General features: G+C 46.5%; 1 protein-coding gene across 1 annotated transcript in view; it reads right to left on the bottom strand.

Moving 5' to 3' along the window:
• The window catches only part of ABI3BP (ABI family member 3 binding protein), a 1,926,231-nt gene that overhangs the window by 163,699 nt on the left and 1,741,907 nt on the right, over positions 1-20,625 (bottom strand). The gene's annotated exons all lie outside the window — the stretch shown is intronic.

Here is a 20,625-nt window from a genome sequence, read left to right as displayed (position 1 = left end):
ATAGAATTGGGGCTCGAGTGTCTGAAAGGCGGTGGTTGTGCCTTTCAGACATTCGAGCACCAATTCTATTGTGGTGACAAACCATTAAAACTAACCCTCAGATAGTATAGGTCACACCTAGGAAGCCCCTGAGGAAGGTTAGAAAGAGAAGGCGGACACCTTTAGGCCTCCACGGATAGCAATGTAGAGCTTAGATAGTAGGGGTACACCAGCACCAGGTACTAACTTGGGGGATAGGGACACCTGGGTTAGGGATGGTTTAGCTTTCTCTAGAAAAGGGACAGGGGGACAGCCCTTAGAGTCCCTTTCAAAAACTTTAATGAAAACCCTTGAACTATCACTGGGAGTTAGAGTTTCATTTGAAATCACTATGTTTGCTGTATAACATGAAGAGAATATAATTAACAAATTTCTTTTTACGTTATGCAACAAACATAGTACAAAAAGTAAGATTTTGTTTGCCCTAATGCAAAGGTTTTGAGATAATACACATTTTAGTATACCTTGATTGCTCGAGTCCGTATTAAATAAGCATTTGCTCAATTTTTAGCACTGGTGCAAATGTGAGATAATCTGCCTCCAGGTTGGGGGAGTAAGCACACTTTTTGCATTGTTTTTAATTGACCATTTGGCTGGCTCATTCACAGGAAGATCAGCTGCAAAATAGAAGATTCTCCTGAAACTGCATTACGAAAATAGGGGATTGGATGAGTGTAATGACCAAAAACTAGCCCCATTAAATTGTAATGAATTTACATCAGATTTGATGTCTGCCCTGTTTATGTTTACGAGAAAGGAGCCTTAAAATGTGTCGATTCTTTCACAGGATTGCTTGTTAAGGCAGGACCGAGCCTGCTTACCTCAACATGTTTGAACAAAAGCTACCAGGGCATAAATAAGAGAGATATTACATTTGGCATCGTGCAAACTGCCACTGCCTGTGTAGACTCTTTCATCCTCCGGCAGGTTCAGTGTCTAGACAGAGACAAAACACCCACTTTCATGGTGCTGGGATAGAGTCAAACTGTAACTAAAAAAAGTGATGGGTGGAAGGTTTTGAATAAATCTGAACCACTGGCACTGCTGTGGGCAACTTTCTGCACCAACGTTTTTTAGCCCGTCTGCACCATTGCAAAAGGGGTCCAGTCATATGCAAATCAGCCCGGTACTGCCACCAATGGTAGCAGCCTAACCCAAACTGCTAGGCCAGGTCCCCTCTGCAAGAAAAACAAGCAACCCCAAGTCAACCACATACCATTTCGGTTCTCTGGCTTTGGGATAACCGCTCTGACTGCCAAACTCTAAAGCAATTGGCAAGCCTTAGTCTCCTATAGTCTCCCTTTGGTTAAGATTTACAGACCTACATGTGATGTTGGTAGTAAGCCTAGTTATGTGAGAGGTGGGGTTACGGGTGGGCGGTTTGGCTGGAGAGGTAATGTAGGAGGAGACAAGCTTGTAACGGAACAAAGGTGGATGTAGGAAGACATATTCCCGTGTCCTCGTCTTCTGTTTGAAGGAGTCCCTCTCACATTAACATTTCTCCACAGATACCAGGAACACCACAAATGGCGACGAGAAGAGCAGATGAACCCGCAACAGCACAATAACGGATAAGGGTTGCAACACCACGTGGCTGCAAGCGAAGGCGTGGCACACGGCACCGAGAGGCCCAAGGCATTGTGAAGGCATTCAGACCGTGGCGTTTGGGACACCCCGGAAGAGGCTACACCCTGGGAGGTAAACAGTTTTCGGCAACGCTTCGGCGAGACAGGCGTTTGCAGTGCAGCACTAATACTGTGAGCGGCCCTTGGATAAATGGAGCGATGGAAAGTGTATGGAAAGGCCTGGCAGAAGGGCACGCCCTGGTACAAGAAGGGATCAATACCTAGTAGTGAGGGCAGTTCCAGTGGGAACACTCAAACAAAAGGGGACGCAGTTCAAGCACACAAAAGGGAGTGAATGAAGTCACAGTGGCACGTGAAGTCACATGGGGCTCGGAGAGCTGCCGCATGGTGAGGCCCTGCGACAAAGGGCACGTAGAAGACACAAGGAAGCCACAGGAAGAGTGAAAGTCAAAAGTGACACCCAGATCACAGAAGAGTAAGATGTCGAAGAAGGGCATTCCAGTAACAGTGTCAGCATGCTCTTCAGGGGCATTAAAAATGGCACAAGGAGAAGGTGTACCATGGCAGTTACCCACAGCATTTGATCTCACAGACACTGTTAATAAGAGACTGCAATGGATTAGCTGAATCAAGGACTTCAAGGTGTCTCTGGGTGCAATGGGTCTCCTAGAAGATGAGGGGAAAAATAACATGCTAACATTGAAGGTAGGTACAGCAGTCCGTGAAATATATTATAAGCTGGTGGAAGAAGAAAAGGCAACATTCCAGAAAATACAAGAAGCTCTATCCACATATTTTTCTCCCCTGTCGATTATGAAAGGCATGCATTTCATTCAACCATGCACGATGAAGGGGAGACATTGGACAATTTCGTGATACGACTGCAGTATGTGCAAAATACTGCACATTTCATCGATACTCAAATGAGGAAGCATTAAGATTGCAAATCATAGCAGGGTGCGGATCCCCAGAGTTCAGAAAGAAACTCCTACAGAAACAAATATCCCCAGAAGAAATTCTGGCGGTGGCAAGAACAGAATCAGGCATTGCACAGCAGATGATGAACATGAACAAAGAGAAACTAACAACAGGGGTGAAAGAGCAAGATGCCATTAAAAAACTAATGCCAGCGCCAGGTGACAGCATCAAACTAAGGGACAAAATCAGGTTCAGATGTGGCTAGGAATTCCCACATGGGGGCACCTGTGCAGCGATGTGCCAAAAATGTGCAGCATGTGGTGGGAAAGATTATTTCAGAGCAGTATGCAGGAATGCGTCCATGACAGTGCCACCAAATACATCACCAGGAGGGGGAAGATGACACATGAAACAGAGTTCAGATGACTACAGGCCGAGCAGGGAACCCAGGAAATACCAACCGTCAGAAGGGGAGAGCGGCAGATATGAATCGAAAAGAGGTTACCGCTTCCTGTAAAGGAAGAACTCATATCAGACGATGATAACATCAGATACAGGGCGGTTAGATCGCTCGCAGGGACTGAATAGTCTTCCTCCCCAGGTGACCAGAGAAAAAGAAGATATGTGCGAGCGCTGGGCAACAAGGTGGCCAAGGAACACAGTCCAACATTGGTGATGCAGGTCAATAACACGTCCACCAAACTGTTGATTGACACTGGCTCGACAGTGAATTTGCTGAGTGAAGAGGTATACCATAATCTACCGCGTCCACCACTTAAACTAAAACCTTAAACCATAGGCATTTATCCTTACAGGTCAAACATCCCGTTACCAAGCAAAGGAATATTTTCAATAGTGTGGACACACAAATCGCACTTGGCCCAAATCCAACTGCACATGATCTCCACCGAAACGACAAATGGGTGCATTTTGAGTTTTAAGACGGTGGTCAACATTGGTCTAATCCAGATTCTATACCACATCATGGGGCACAAATACATGGCTCCAGAAAGAAATGTAGAAAAAGCTTTCTGCTGCTTTTCAAAGGCATAGGCAAACTACAGAATTCCAAAGTACACCTGCACATTGATCAGTCGGTCAGACCAGTGGCTCAACACTAAAGGGGAATGCCGATCAAAAACAGAAACAAATGGGGGCGGAAATCCGGTGTCTACTATATAAAAACATCACTGAACCAGCGACTGGGCTTACTCCTTGGGTTTCTCCACTCGTGTCTGTTCCAAAAAGATCAGTGGATCGGTCAATAGGGCTATGCGTGGACATGCGTAGACCAAACAAATCTATCCAAAGGGAAATGCATCAAGCACCTAGAATAACAGACATGATCCACTTATTAAATAGGGAGACTGTATTTTCAAAGCTAGACCTTAGCAAAGGTTATCACCAGCTGTAGCTGGCCCCTGAATCGCAGTATATCACCACATTTGTAACCCACATGAGCTTATACTTATACAAACGCCTTAACTTTGGGATATCTTCGGCAGCGGAAATTGTCCAAGAAGAAATTAAATATGTACCAAATTGCCTAAATAACAGCGATTATATATTGGTATTTGTCAAATCAAATGCAAGACTATGATGACACGCTACATCTCGTCTGCCAAGTACTGGTGGCAGCAAGATTGATGCTAAACAAAGCAAAATGTGAATTCTGAAAAAATTGACACTCAAATTCTTTGCCCACATATTTTCAGAGTAAGGTAATCAGACCAGACCCAGATAAGGTGGTTGCATTGAATGAAACTCCAAGACTGACCGCCATCTCGGACAAATGATCATTTTTAGGTTTGGCTAGTTACTGTTCACGGTAGCTAGAAAACTAGGCCACAGTGAGTGGAACTCACAAAGGAAATTTAGGAATTCAGGTGGACACAAGAATGTCAGACAAGTTTCGAAACCTTCAGAGCAAACATCAGGTCTCAAGAAGACATGGCATATTTTAGTTCCTCAAGAGAAACTAAAGTGATGTATATGCCGGCCCGGTGGATTTGGGCACCATTTTGAATCAATATGATAAGATTAGTCCTCACAACAAGCTGCTAGTATCATATGTGAGTCGCAGCTTAACGACAACAGAACAAGCCTACTCGCAGGCAGAGAAGGAGAGCTTAGCGGTGGTCTAGGCCTGCAAACATTTCCATCTTTTCATATATGGTAAGGTGTTCACCATCATTATGGACCACCAGGCACTCCATACAATATATGGGAACCCAAAAGGGAATAGTTTCTTACCTGTAACTCCATTTCTCCAGCATTGGTATCTTTCATGGATTCACATGCTTAGAATATTCCCCGTCGTCAGACTGGGACCCCTCGGTACACATATATAGCCTTTTTCAGAGGAAAACTTTCAACACTTTTGTGTCCTATCTACGTCCTTCTAGGACCCGCCTACGCATGCTCCGCAGGCCGTGCCAGTATAAGAGGCCCGCCCCCGCGGCTCCCCTTCAGATTTCGGCCCCTCCAAAGTAGGAAGGGTTAAATTTATCACATACATTACATACGGGGAGGTTGGCGGGCGCATGTGAATCCATGAAAGATACCAATGCTGGAGAAATGGAGTTACAGGTAAGAAACTATTCCCTTCTCCAGCATTGGATCTTTCATGGATTCACATGCTTAGAATAGATTGTATAGCAGTAACGCTTGAGACGGCGGTGAGAATGTAATGTAACAATATATATCCTCACCCTACTACACAATGCATATCTCCCGTAGGGATAAGTTAAGTCATATAACATTGCCCACATAAAGTATATCGCCCTTAAGAGGGTAGATAACCGAATCTCCACAGGGAAGAGCTTACCTTACTGAAACAAATGGCGCAGGACAGCTCTTCCCATCTGCACCTCGTCTGCATGCTGCCTGGCAAGGCAGTAGTGGCGGGTAAACGTGTGGGGCACTGACCATGCCGCCGTTTGGTATATGTCCGTCAGCGGAATCCGAGCCCATAACGCTGTTGAGGAGGACATCGACCTTGTAGAATGAGCTCTAGGATGTCCTTGCAGTGGCCTTCCGGCCTTAGAGTGACAAAAAGCAATCGTCGACGAGACCCATCTAGCCAGTCCCTGTTTAGAGATTGCTTTTCCTCTCGTCGACGGACCATATGCGACGAACAGTTGCCGAGTAGCCCTGAAGTCTTGTGTACGATGTAGGTAAAATTTCAGGGCCCTCTTAACGTCCAGGGTATGAAGAGTTTTTTCTGCTGCCGATGATGGAGTGGCGAAGAAAGTAGGCAGAACCACGGATGAGTGTTTGTGGTATACTGTCGGAACCTTCGGGACGAACATAGGGTTAGTTGCCAGGACTACCTTGTCCTTAAAGAATCTTAGGTAGGGCGGGTCCACGACCAGCGCTTGTAGTTCCGAGATACGTCTGGCTGATGTGATAGCTATCAGGAATGCCAACTTCCACGAAATGAATTTTGTGTCGGACATGGCCATAGGCTCAAAAGGCGGTTTCATCAAGCCTGCCAACACTGTGTTGAGGCTCCACGTCGGGGGAAAATGTTTCACCGGGGGAAAGGCTCGAAATAAACCCCGCATGAAGTGTTTTACCAGTCTGTCACTGAATAGAGGAGACGACTGCCTCTTCCTTGTGAACCTCGAGATGGCAGCCAGGTGTACCTTTATCGATGAGGGGGACAAACCCTTTTCTGCCAAGAGGAGCAGGTAAGGTAGAACTTGTTCCGGCGTCACCAACAATGGTTGTAGGCCCCGTTGTCCTCTACACCATTCACAGAATCTCCGCCACTTATAGGAGTAAGATTTGTTAGTAGAAGGGGCTCTAGCCGCCTGTAGAATTTTTTGGCAATCCTCTGAAATGTCTAAGGCGCCGAACTCCGAGAAGTCAGGAGCCAGGACGTAAGGTTGAGACTGTCCGGGTCGTGATGCCACACCGTGCCTCTGTCTCGGGATAGAAGGTACGGGACTTTCGGAAACGCTATGGGATGTTCCAGCGATAGATGGAGGAGGTCTGAGAACCACGGTTGCCTCGGCCAGTATGGTGTCACTAGAATCACCCGGCAGTTGTATCTGCGTATCCACTGTATTGTTTTCCGTATGAGGGGAAACGGGGGGAAAGCATAGAGGAACATGTCCGTCCATGGGAAGGAGAACGCCTCCCCCACCGATCCCTCTTGGGGCCATCTGCTTGCAAATTGCTCGCATTTCTTGTTGTCTTTGGTCGCGAAGGCGTCCAGAGGGGGGTGACCCCATTTCTCGAACACTTTCCTCAAGTGACTCGTGTCCACTTCCCACTCGTGTATCTGGGCCATGCTTCTGCTGAGGGAGTCGGCTTGGCCGTTCCTCACTCCTGGAAGGTGATGAGCCACGAGGGAAATTTCGTGTTTCGATGCCCAATGCCATGTTTTCTGGGCTTCTATGGAAAGAGTCCTCGATCGTGTCCCTCCTTGTTTCCTCAGATAAAACATGGCTGTTGTATTGTCGGTTAGTATTCGCACTCGCGACCTCTTGATGTGTGGTAGGAACGCCTTCAAAGCCCATCGTACCGCTCTGAGTTCCAGTACGTTTATGTGTAGGAGTGACTCCGTTGGAGACCAGCGACCTTGCGTTTGGAGAGCCCCCATGTGCGCTCCCCATCCGGTTAGGGACGCATCCGTAACTATGGTGCTCTGAAACTCCGGCTCCTGTAGGGGCACACCGTTGCTCAGATTGTGGGAACTCTGCCACCACTGGAGGGTCCGACGTAGCTTGTCGTCGTCGACGGTTATCCTGTCCGACCACGATCCCTGAGCCTGTGTCCATCGGTCCGCGAGGAATTCTTGGACTGGCCTCATGAATAGTCGACAGTTTCTCACCAGATGGATGCAGGATGCCATGGCCCCCAGGACCGAAACATACTTTCTCACTGAGATCCTGGTGTTCCGCCGTAGCCGGGCCGCTTGTTGAATGAGTCTTGAGATCCTGTCGAGGGAAGGTTTCACCAGCCCTAACTGAGTCTCGAACTGCGCCCCCAAGAATACCAGCGTTCTCGATGGCCGCAGAGAGGATTTCTCGAAGTTTATGGCGAATCCTAGTCGTTGTAGAAGCTGCCTGGTGGCTTGCAGACTTGTGTTGGTCGACGCTGGGGAGGATCCCCTTACCAGCCAGTCGTCGAGGTATGGGTATACATGGTGGCTTTGCTTCCTTAGCCAGGCAGCCACTGGAGCCAGGCATTTTGTGAACGTTCTGGGGGAGGTCTTGAGCCCGAAAGGAAGAACCGTGAATTGGTAGTGAGTTCGCCCTATTACAAAACGTAGGAATTTCCTGTGTTTCCGACACATTGGAATATGGAAATACTCGTCCTGTAAATCCAGGGACGCCAGGAAATCTCCCTTTTGAACTGCGCGGATCACTTCCTGCAGAGTGAACATCTTGAATTTTAGGCTCTTTAAGGACTTGTTGAGATCTAGAATGGGACGCCATTTGCCGTTCGGCTTTTTTACGACGAAGTATCTTGAGTAGACTCCTTGACCTCTCTGCGATGTTGGAACTAATTCTATCACGCCCTTTGCTAACATGAGTGTAACCTCTTGTTGCAGTACCTTCATATGGGACTGAGCGGTGAACGCAGGTGGAATTTGCGGAGGGTTGTGTTTGAATTGCAGAGAGTGTCCGTTTCTTATGGTGTCTAACACCCATTGGTCCGTCGTTATTCTTTCCCATTCGTCGACATATGCTGAGACTCTTCCCCCCAGAACGGTGCGTGGTATGTCACTGCTGATCTTTATTTTGCTTGTCTCTCGACGACGATGGGTATGATGGTCGTTTTCTGGAAGACTGGAAGTTTCGTCGACGGTTAGCCGATTGTGAGGCACGTCGGTATCCCTGGGAGGGGTAAGCCGATCTGGCAAAGGATCTGTCTCCAGAAGAGAATCTCGAATTACCTGAAGCCCCTCTAAAGGGACAAAAAGACTTGTAACTTCTGCCACTCTGGAGGGCACCCAATGAATGTGCCGTGTCCGAATCTTCTTTCATCCCTTTTAGGGCCTCGTCCACCTTCTCGCCGAAAAGAAGGTCTCCCTCAAAGGGTATATCTAAGACCTTGTATTGCACCTCTGGCCTGAAGTAGGTACACTTAAGCCATGACTGTCGACGCAATACCACCCCGTTGTTGACTTGCTTGAATCCTGACTCAGCGAGATCCACCGCGATGTTTATTGCCTGATTTGAGGCTTCCTCACCCTCTCGGACCAGTAGCATCGCCGCCTTCCTCTGTTCTTCTGGAAGATGATCAAGCAGCGGAGCTAATCTGTGCCACATCTCCCTATCGTATCTGGCCACAATTGGCAGAGAGTTTGCGGCCTTTACTGTGGTCGCTCCCAAGGAGAGCACTTTCTTGCCAAAGGCGTCTTGGCGTCTCGCCTCATTCTCAGGAGGAGTCGTGCACTTGTGCTGTGCCTTTGCCTTCCTCGCTGCTGCCGCCGACACCACCGATTCCGGTGTTGGTTGGGAGGATAAGCACTTAGGGGTAGACTCTGGAGCCTTAAACTTTTTTTCTAGGCGTCCTTTCACTGCTGGTGTCTCATTGTCTGCAACCCCTCTTTCCATACATGGTCCAGTATTGGTATCGAGAACACCGACCTCCTTCTCTTGCCCATGTGGTCGAACAAAAAACAATCCTTTTTCTGTTCTTCTTGGGACAGACCAAATTCTTTGCATGCCTTCTCCATCATAGAATTGAATGACGCAATGTCGTCCGGAGGGGACGGGTGAGCTTGGCTTCTGGGGTTTTCCAACTCCGCCTCTGACTCCCAGGTAGGATCCCTGGAGGGGGATAATGAGATATCCGACATGGCCCCCCTGTCGGACTCCGAATCTGGCAGCTCACCTTCCTCCTGTGCCAGTGTTGAGATTGGCGTGCGTGGGTGCGTCGGTTGACGGGACGGGCCCGGCTCGTCGACGAGTGACTGTGGCAGGCTTGCCTGGGGTAGTCGCTGGTCCAACGACTGCAGCAAGGACTGAAGCGTGGACTGAATATCCAACGACAAAACCGATTGAGGATTGAGGAGAGGGGCAGATACCGGTGTAACGGAGGCCCTCGTCGACGACTTGTCAGCCGCTCGTAGCCCTAGGTCTGCTGGGCCAGCCTCTCTCTCGTCCTCCGAGGACAGCAACATAGCTTGTTCTTGTAGCAAAGGCTCCGGGGGGATCGGGTCAAAGACTTCCGGCCTCCAGTCCTCCTGTAGGATCCCCGTCGACGAGGGCCTCGTCGACGGGGCGGTGGATGCCCCCTGTGCAAGTGGTAGGGAGGCGGTCGATGACTGGGCCGCCGTCGACGACGAAGACTTCGCAGGTGGTTTTGGCGGTCCCGCCTTCTCCACACTGTGCCCACTTTTACTCGACTCTCGACTCGTGGTCGATCTGTGATGATCGCCAGAGGAGGATTTCCTTTCCTTCTCATGCTTTTTTGATGAGGATGATTTCTTTGCCGAGGAGTCTCTAGTGGAGTGACTTCCAGACGTCTCTTTTTCCGACGGTCTAGATTTCTTCGCCGGCGGTTCCGACGAGGCCGCTCGGCGCGATGTTTTCGCCGATTGTGTGGAGCCCACCTCCGAGGGGGGTATGCCCCCGCTCCATCATTCAGCCATGCCACCAGGCGTCGGTTCCGGTCTTTGAGGGTTTTTTGAGAAAACCCCTTGCATATGTCGCAGGTATCCGCCGAATGGTGAGGGTGGAGGCAATATATGCAGTCCATATGTCCGTCCCCCTCGTAAACCTTTTTTAAGCCGCATGTCGCGCATGGACAGAACAGCGCTTTACCTGACACAGAGGACATTATTACTCGAAATCCAATGACGCAACCTAGTACAAAACAGTAGGACAACACGAGGAGATCCCACTACTTTGGAGACGGTTGAAATCTGAAGGGGAGCCGCGGGGGCGGGCCTCTTATACTGGCACGGCCTGCGGAGCATGCGTAGGCGGGTCCTAGAAGGACGTAGATAGGACACAAAAGTGTCAAAAGTTTTCATTTGAAAAAGGCTATATATGTGTACCGAGGGGTCCCAGTCTGACGACGGGGAATATTCTAAGCATGTGAATCCATGAAAGATCCAATGCTGGAGAAACAAGGATTCCACTATAATAGCAAGATGGGGCTTGCTGCCTCAAGATTACAAGTTTACTATTTGACACAGGCCAGAAAAAGACAAAAAACCTCTGGACTACTTGTCTCGCCATTGCACAGGACCTGTACGACCGGAACACTCCACTGCTGATGCATACATGAACTATGCAATGCACGAAATGAAGCATTGCCCACACAATTGGGAATGGATCCAACAGGGATAGGAGGGTTATTCGGAGGAATCGGTTCATCACACAGTGCATCCAAGTGGGGAAGACGAAAAACCGAGATCAAGACACACAAGAAGATGTTAAGATTATGCTCCTGGTCCAAGAAGAGCTCACGGTCACAGAGGACCACATTGTTATGAAAGGGTGCAAAATTGTGTTATGCATGTCACTACGACATCAAGTAATAGACCTATCCCACGAAGGGCAGTGAGGGATAATGTCTACTAAGAAATCACAGAGACAAAAAATATGGTTACCCAAACTGGACAGTAGAGTAGGAGAGACACTGAAGAAGTTTGCTACATCCTTGGTGGTGCGCGTGGCCCCCCGGCCTCACCCGTTGCAAATGTCACCCCTGCCTGAAGGAGTTTTGAAAGAACTGGCAATTGAATTCTTCAGCCCTGATAGGGATGGGTCATATGTATTGGTCATTGTAGATGAATATTTAAGATTTTCAGAGATCCAAATAGTGCCGTCCACAGCGGCTACATCCGTAATTCCTGTGTTGGACTGCATCCTTACGGCCTATGGCATACCAAAGATTATCAAATCAGATAATGGCCTGCCGTTCACGAGTCAGGACTCTGCTAATTTTGCCTAATATATGGGATTCAAACACAGCAAAACTATGCCTCTCTGGCACCAGGCTAATGGCATAGAGGAGAGGTTCATGGGGAACGTCAAGAGGGCCCTGCAGATGGTGAACGCCCTGGGCAAACCGTTTGAGCAAGTGTTATACCAGCTGCTAAGGGATTACCGCCATATGATACATACCATCACAGGTATGCGTCCGGTGGATTTAATGTTTGGAAGGTGAATAAGAATGAGACTTCCACAAGGACAGTGGTTGGATGAGCGGAGTGATCTTGATCAGCAAGACCAAGACAATGACACATATGAAAAGGATAAGATGAAACAAATAGCGGATACTAAAAGAGGGGCATATGAAGGGCTTATAGAAGTAGGTGATCAAGTGATGCTCCTCCTCATTCATACTGGAGTTCTTAACATCACCCAGAGGAAGGGTACCATGGTCACTGCAGGAGATAAAAAAGGAAGGACAATAACCAGAAATGTATCACACTTCAATGAGTGCAGAAGGATGTGCAATGAGCCATGGAGAACTTCTGAAAGAGGCAGGAGTGAATGTGACTCTGAAGATTCATATCATGGGGGCAGTGAAGCATCAGGAGAGGAGTAGGACCATTGCGTGCCAAGAAGAAGCCCGGAACATCAGAGAGAGGGGCGGCACATCAGAGCAAAAATAAAACCTCCAAGACTGATTGAAGAAAGGGGGCAATGTCACGTTGGCCGTCAGCCTTGTTATGTGGGAGACAGGGTTTTTAGTGGGAGGTGTGGCTGGAGAGGTTACGTAGAAGAAGGCGAGCTCCTCAGTTAGGGAATAAAGTTGGATGTAGAAAGACGGTATTCCTGTGTCCTTAACTTCTGTCTGAGGGAGGCCCTTTCACATTAACATTTCCCTGCAGATACTGGGAACACCACACCACAGAGAAAAGTGAACAACTGCAGCGACACGCTAGTTATGCAATCAGCACCTGTGAGGAATTGGGGCCAGGCCAAGCATAAGGGCTAAGGGCGAGTATGCTTGTCCTATTTCACAGGAATACATAATCGCCCCGGACCTAAATTAAAGGGCGGCTTAAAGTTCAGTGTTGATGCATATACTCGGCTTTAAGCACTCCTTCAAGAAAACAAGCACTGTGTGCAAAGCTTGTGTGATCTGCATTTCCACCTAAAATATCTCAACTTTTTCTTCCACCTTCCTTTCATTTCTCACTGGGCTCTTTTTGTCAAGCGTCAAAGACACATTTTGTTTCTAATGAGTCTAACGATTACTTTTTTCCCCTCACAATAGCTGATGGGACATAATAAACAATTCTTATAATGGTGAATTAATAATGATGATAATATTAATGAGAGTAATAATCTTTAAACATAACACTACAATTTGAATGATCTCAGGGTCCCTTTATTCTCAACTATGCTCAGTTAATTGATTTCAGTGGTGCTCACTTTATTGACCAATGAAAGATAAAAGGCTGAGCGCCTAAAGGGTTTTTGCCAATTGGCTGCAGGTTACACACAGATCTGTGCAGCTGGACCTCATCCCACTCCGCTGTTTTCTTTTTTTTTTTTTAAATTTTTAAATGGCAAAGCATTTGAGAAAATAGCTTGCACTCAACTTAACCGTAAAATGGCATCACTTAATTAATCACATTTTTATTTAATGTTTAATTGAAAGGAAATATTTTTCATGAAGAACCTGGGATACATATTTGGGTACACTTTCTGTTTCAAGGCCATCAGGAGCTACAGCACAACCTTCCATGATTTCTTCCATTACTCAGGTACTGAAGGACGTCCATACACAGCATTTACAAAAAAGTAGACAGAATCTACAGGTATCCTAGGCTGCATCAAGATGTGATGCGGGCAGAGACACTGGTGGATTCAAAAAACTTTAGCGTGGATGTCACTTTTCCATGCCCCGTCCCAGACTAGGAAATCAAAATCAAAATGGCCTTATGTGCAAAAAACAGAGACTTTGGCCCTCATACAGGTTTGCCGGTCTGGAAAAAAGTGCTGTTACAAGTCTGGCGGTAGGGGCTGTGAACTACCGGCAGGCCTGCCAGTAGTTCTGGCCCCTACCAGCAGGAATTTCACTGAAGCACCGGCACTGTTATTAATGGTGCTGGTGCTTTAGGGTTCCCATTCCCATGGAGTCCTATCGTACTCCACAGGAATGGGAACTTAGCGGCTTTTCGCCGCCCATAATATCCAGGTATTACTGGGATATCAGGCTGTGGAAACGGTAAGGCGAGTCTGCAGGCAATTCGCCGGTAGCACCGGGGGGTTACCGGTAGACTGTTAATGAGGGCCTTTGTCTCTGTGTTTTTTACTGCAATTGAATCATTAATGATGGGCTTCAAAATGGGACCTTCAGTGTCAGGTTGAGTTGCCTATCCAAGAAGTGAAGGAAATTCAATGATTTCATAGATGGTTATCTCCTTCCTCAGATCTGTTTAGTCTTGTTTCAAATATGACATGTTGACAATTAAATGACTTAGAGAAATAAGTTCTGTTATACAGAAAAGTGACAATTATAATTTGCAAATGTTCAAGAAAAACATATTAAGTCATAACTGCATTTTTGGGACAATGATGTGGCAAATTGGGATGGGCAAAATTTCTGAAATTTGCTCCACACAGAAATCGTTGCATTATGGGCAAAATCTCTCTGCATTGCCAAATTCAACTGTTTAGCAAAATAGGCAATTTCAGGATTTTCATGTCAAAATTGCCTATTTGGCTTCACCAGCGGTAATTTCGGCCTTCCTAGTGCATACTGCCTATTTTAAGTAAGGCAAGTTTCTTTATTGTAATACCAGTAAATGACAGGTCAAACCAATACAAATAGCACCACCAATACAGTGTTATCCAACTTTAGAACAGTCAGGACGTAATGAGTAGGATACACGCGGTACCAAGCAGAGATAAGAGAAGAAAAAATAAATCATAAACATGTCATACATGTGTCACACAAAAATCATGCACAACAGGATACAATGACACTATTATAATACCAGCAATGTAACCAAAAAACATTTTCATGAAACATTTCAAGGAACATCTTCCCTGAGGACATCAGCCATGGGCATCCCGGAGCAACCCCCAAAGATCATTGAATTTGTCAGACTCCTCTTCATATTTGAAAATGGCCCTCTCATGTGTGGACAAGGTCAGTAATTCCTCCACCCAATCATCGATGTGGAAGGAACTGGATGACTTCCATGCATGCAGGATCATTTGTTTGGCTATCATGCTACTTCTAAGTACCCAAACCTTCTTTGAGAATGACAGATCTGCTAGTTAAGAAACATCCCCAAGAACCAAAAAGCAAGCCCTTCTAGGAATAGAACAGTCCAACACTAGGCCCATCCTTTCACATACCCCCTCCCATAAATCCCTGGTTCTCTTACAAAACCAAAGTAAGTGGCTTGGCGTACCCCTTGGTTGATCACATTTCCAGCATTGGTCACTCTCTGAAAGGTGTCTCTTAAAAATATTAGTTCTGGTGTCCAATATGCCCTAAAAAGCTATTTAGTTTGAGTGGTTCTAAGGCTCCAATCCATGCTTGTCAAGAGGACATTGTTACAACATATCTGCCAACATTCAGGGCTAATTACCTCACTAAGTTCACCAGGCCAGACTGAACAGCCAGCAAGTTCATAATCCCCTTTGCGTTTGGATACAAGGACATTGTATAAGGTGGCTGCCGGATGGGCTGCCCGGGCACAAAGTTCCAGCGTTGACCAAGCAGCACTCCGCACAGTCATCTGAGGTGCAAGATCAAGTTTTGCAGACACAAGCCCCCTCAGCTGTCTATATTCGGCATAACTGCAGTCTCTCAAATCAAAATCTCTGCACAATCACGCAAAAGGAATCCAAGATTCATCCTCAAAAAGGTCTTGGATATACCAAATTCCACCCAAATACCGGGACGGCCAAAATAAGACCTTTCCTTGTATGGTCAGCGATGGATTCAGCCAAATTGATGCTTCAGGTGAAATGAATGAGTCGCTGTTCAGGGCCTGTAATGGTTGTGAATCCTTTTTACAAACACAGCTCAGATATCAAGCAGAATCAGAAGGGGGACTGAAGCATTTGACTCCTCATATAGAAGATGCTCCTGGATGGTGAGCAAAGCTCTTTCAGTGTTGGGACTCGAAATAAAACCCTGAACGGTTCAGAGTCGGTACCTTTCAAAGGGTGTTCTGATATTGGTCCCATGTCTTTTCACCCGCGTACAAATTATTGGGTAATAAGTGGTCTGCCTAGGATGTACTTGATTTTGTGGGGCGAGAGAATTACTTTAATCCAATTAGACACATTATGTGATTAATGGGGTGAAGGAAAAAAGCAGTTGTTTTACTATTACACTGCACGCTCTACCTTGCGCAGCACAACTGTTCAGCTTTCAATTTTGCATTATTTTTTTTTCCTGAAAATGTTAGTGTTTCTGCAGCTATGCAAGCACTTGTGCAGCATGTGGCCTAGCAAATCTAACCCACTCTATTTATCAACACTAAGTGTTCGTACCCACTGCTTCCCCCTTTGTTACCTCAATATGTGTAATCTCTTCTCCATCCTCTGTCTTGGATGGTGAGGACTCCACTTCCTCCTCCCCTAAATTAATAGCCAATGTTGTAGGAGGTGAAAAACGCCCAACAGATACAGTCATGTTCCCTGTCCCTAGCCCATCCTGTACCAGGCTTAGGTTCGGAGGCAGATTCAGCTTTGGCATTATCCTCCACTTACCAAATGCACGCAGGGTTCTCAGTGCTTTGGCCTTCTCCTCTACCTACTAAATGTATGTGGGGTTCTCAGTGCTTTGGCATTATCCTCCACTTACCAAATGCACGCAGGGTTCTCAGTGCTTTGGCCTTCTCCTCTGCCTACTAAATGTACGTGGGGTTCTCAGTGCTTTGGCCTTCTCCTCTACCTACTAAATGTATATGGGGTTCTTAGTGCTTTGGCATTATCCTCCACTTACCAAATGCACGCAGGGTTCTCAGTGCTTTGGCCTTCTCCTCTGCCTACTAAATGTACGTGGGGTTCTCAGTGCTTTGGCATTATCCTCCACTTACCAAATGCACGCAGGGTTCTCAGTGCTTTGGCCTTCTTCTATGCATAATAAATACATGTGAAGTCCTCAGTCCTTTGGCCTTCTCCTCTGCCTACTAAATGTATGTGGGGTTCTCAGTGCTTTGTCCTAATTTATTCCAACTAGGTGGACCAGGATTTAGTAGGGCTTTGGCTTTCTCCTCTGCCTACTAAATGTGCATAGAGCTCTCATAGCCTTGACCTTCTCTGCCCAATAAATTCATGCAGGGCTCTCATTGATCTGGCTTTCCCCAACGAACAATAATTATCTATACTATCGATTGAGGGGGAACCCACTGTCCAATCAAATTTCCGATGTAGTCTCCTGTAGCGAAACACATGATTTTGGCGTTGGTTGTGCTGATTACAAGAGCCAAAGCTAACGAGTAGGCCACCAAAGGGGACAGTTTATGCTGTAATCCAAAAAGGGGCAGTACTAAAAAGGGTGATATCAGCATAAACAATATTTTGAATGTGGCAAGCACACAATTTAGGGGTGTAGTTGTTAATGCCATAAAGGACAACCACAAGATTTGTAATGTACACGTGGAACAATTACAGTGCAGGCACACAAGCCTGGGTAAGGCATTAAAAGGTTTTTTTTATTGTGCTGATACGTTCATTGCCATTGTTCATTTGTACTCTGATTAATGTATTCTGGTACAAAAGCACTGTGAGATTCAAAAAGCCTTGTTTTATTCCACATGCAGCCAATATTTGCCTTAAAATGTATCAAGCCATGGCTGAAGTAATGCCTATGAAAGACCACATACAAAGGCGGCCTATCCAACACAAGAGCATTTCTGGCAAACGAGGTGAGACAGTGATCATTGAGTAATGCTGACAAATTATGTCTAAAGCCCTTTTCAAATGGAGAGAGCATACCCTGAGTGATAGCTCAGTATTGGAATTCCTTCCACAGCAGGTACCTTAACATCTTGCTCATGGTGATCAAACGGTAATTTTGTGGCTCACCTCTGCATTCGTTTTTTAATATTGGGACAAACAATGGCTTCAAAAACAATTGCTCCAATATCTACCAAATGTGTATGCAGAAAATTGGCACATACATTAGAGTTATTTTTAACCTCAGGTTTAAAAAGGCCATCAGATTGAGGAGCTCTACCTATCACAGAGAATTGTCCCTGCTATGTATATGATTGATCGAAATATACATTGTCTCCAGCCGTGGACCTAGGTCTGTATGTCTCGTATGAATTGGGCCCCATTGCCAGCCATTATGGGATTAATCTGTCTCCCTGCCAAGTTTCCCAGTTCCATGCACCAGTACTAGCTTTGCATGCTGGAACTTGTAGTTTTGTCTTTCCCATTGCAACAGTGGGCCTATAAATCCCAGCATGGAGTGTGGGAAAAACTACAGCAGTGGCTGAAAGATTCTGCATTGAACATCGAAAATTGTCAGCTATGAGTCCGGGATAACTCAGGGTTGATTTGTAGATCACAAATTGTCTTTGCTAGTTTCAAACAGAGTTGTTGTCGCTAGATAGTGTATTGAGGGGTTTGGACTTGTAGCACAGTATCCAAAGAGATTGTAAAACTAACAACATCTACATTTTTATTGATTGCCTACTGTTGTAAATGCGAGTCATGAATTTAAATCTCAACTACACACCTTTAATAATTAGCACATGGAGTCATTAGTGGCCTCGTCTAAACCAACCAGAATGCTCAGGATTCAATCCATAATTAAGTATGAATGCCCTTTCCCAGAGGATGTATGTACAGTTATGCACCCAGAAACTTGACCTCAGGGGTGTAAGCAATGCAAGGAGGAATGAGGAGGATTCAGGTCCATAATTGCCCAAATGTTTCCCTTTTGAATATGTAATGATCCTTCAAGCAACCAGCCTTCTGGCTGGATGCCAGTGTTGTTTTAATGTATTTTTTTTATTTATTTCACTTGTAAAGCGCGCACAAGCTCTCAGGCATCCATGCGCTATATTAACCAGTTACATGGGGCCCGAAGGCGATAAAGCATAAGGTAAGCATCAGCGTACAATGTTCAAGCGGTATCAAGCAGGTTACAGTTTATTTTACATGACAGATTAGCTGAACAACCAGGTTTTGAGGGCTTTTGCGGAAGGCCCAGAAGGAACATATAGCTCTGAGGGCAGGTGGGAAGGGAATTCCATTGCTTGGCTGAAATGACTGGGAAGCCTGTGAGAGTAAGGGGTTCTGGTGGACCTAGAAGGTTGGGACATGGTGACTTTGTGCGACAAGTAAGGGCGGGCTGACTTGGAGATACATTTATGAGTGATGGCGAGAGTCATGAATGTGATTCTTTCTTTGATAGGGAGCCAGGGGACCTTTCTGCGGGCAGTTGAGATATGCTATGAGCGGAGAATCTACAGGGACGCGCGAAGGGCATTGATTTGTATAGTCTAGAGTGTTTTAAGATTGCGAGATGAAGTGCTGGCGAACAGGGCGTTGCAGTAGTCTAACCTGGCACCCACCATTGATCAGGCGAAGATAAGACAGCTGTCATTGGTTAGGATGGTTCTAGCAGCATTGATGAGTTTAGTGGAGTAGGCTGCTGCTGAGGAGATAGCGTTGACTTGGCGGATGAGGCATAGGGTTGAGTCGAGGTACATTACTAGGGTTTTCACGGATGCAGAGACTGGGATCACTGAGCCATTAATGTTGAAGGATGAGTGCAGAGGGTTCAGTTGCTTCAGTGCTGAGGTGGAGCCAATGATGAGAAGTTCTGTTTTCTCATCATTGAGGCAGAGTCCATGGGTAGACACCCAGGCTTGGATAGTGGCATGCGTGGAGTTTAGTGTGGCAGCATCATCGTGGTAGGAACCAGATACGAGAAGGCGGATTTGTGTGTCGTCAGCATAGTTTGTATGGGCGATGCCGAGGGAGTCTAGTGATCGAAGACGGGCTTCTTGAGGGTGTTGTGAAACGTGGGGCACACGCAGGACCCTTGTGGCACCCCGCACTTGATGGGGGAGGGTGATGCGTAGGCATTTTCTGTGAAGACTTTCATAATTAAACAAAGAAACAACTTCAACATGGCCGTTGAGAAACTGACGTTTAGTGACCTTGCAACTCAAGTCCTTCCTAGCTTTCCACATTGAGGACTGAGTCTAGAGACAAGCATAGTGGCAGGCGAAGAGAGCGAGACTAGAGGAGAGCATACTGATGCCAACTTAGCAAATTTGTTGCTATATTTATTGAGTATTAAGACCCCTCTAGCGACTCTTTTTCAAGCTAATCCTTTTCTGGTGTTATTGGAGCCTTTTGGAGACTCTAGGCCCCCGACCATTATCCTCCAGATTTTGCGGATTTGTGATTAGCGTTCACATAGGTAGTGAAACGCGCCATTCGCATTGTTCCAATTTCAGCCCGCTGCCTCAGATTAGCAAGCCAGCGAGGGGCGGGCTCAACCGTTAGCACAAAGTGAGCGTGTGGTAATGCCAAGCCACGCCCTCCCAAGGCCATTTCAACAGTTACTTTTTGATTCTGGCTCACTATTGGATGGCAAGGAGGTGTAGTCCGTCCGGTCTGGACTGCAGTGCTGGTCCCCTTTGCGCTGACAGCTTCCGCCGAGTGGTAGTTCCAGCCAGCCAGCGCCCAGAGGGATAAGGCGAGCCCACAAGGACCTCCATCAAAAAGTCGACCTCGGAAGGCACCAGCATGTAAAGTATTCTGCGGTGTCTTTCGCGTGAGTTGACTCGCTTGCCATGTGCAAGTGTACAAGATTGCCAATAAACCAAACGTCAATATGTGGGTGTGGAAGTGTATGTGCAGCCTTCATTTTTCACATCCTATTCTCCATTCTATTCAAACACATTTTAGCATGGAATTTGGTTATACGGCATGTAGGGGAGATGTATGTAAAATATGGCATATTTTGCGTATTTTTTCTTGAGTCAAAAGTAAGCATGTACGTTTTGTGATTGCCCTTTAATGGTTGAGGCCTTAGTCTGGTCCTTCACTTACTGGCTACTTGATAAGTGTTTAGTTTTGCACGTCTAAATAGCCTATACGCCCTATAGCTCTTCTGATAATCTGGCATGGCCAATTATGCAAATTAGGCGATGACATCATTT

Source organism: Ambystoma mexicanum, chromosome 7p, assembly GCF_040938575.1.
Source record: "Ambystoma mexicanum isolate Mex_15411 chromosome 7p, UKY_AmexF1_1, whole genome shotgun sequence".
Lineage (NCBI taxonomy): Eukaryota > Metazoa > Chordata > Amphibia > Caudata > Ambystomatidae > Ambystoma > Ambystoma mexicanum.
This window is presented reverse-complemented; position numbering and strand designations above follow the sequence as displayed.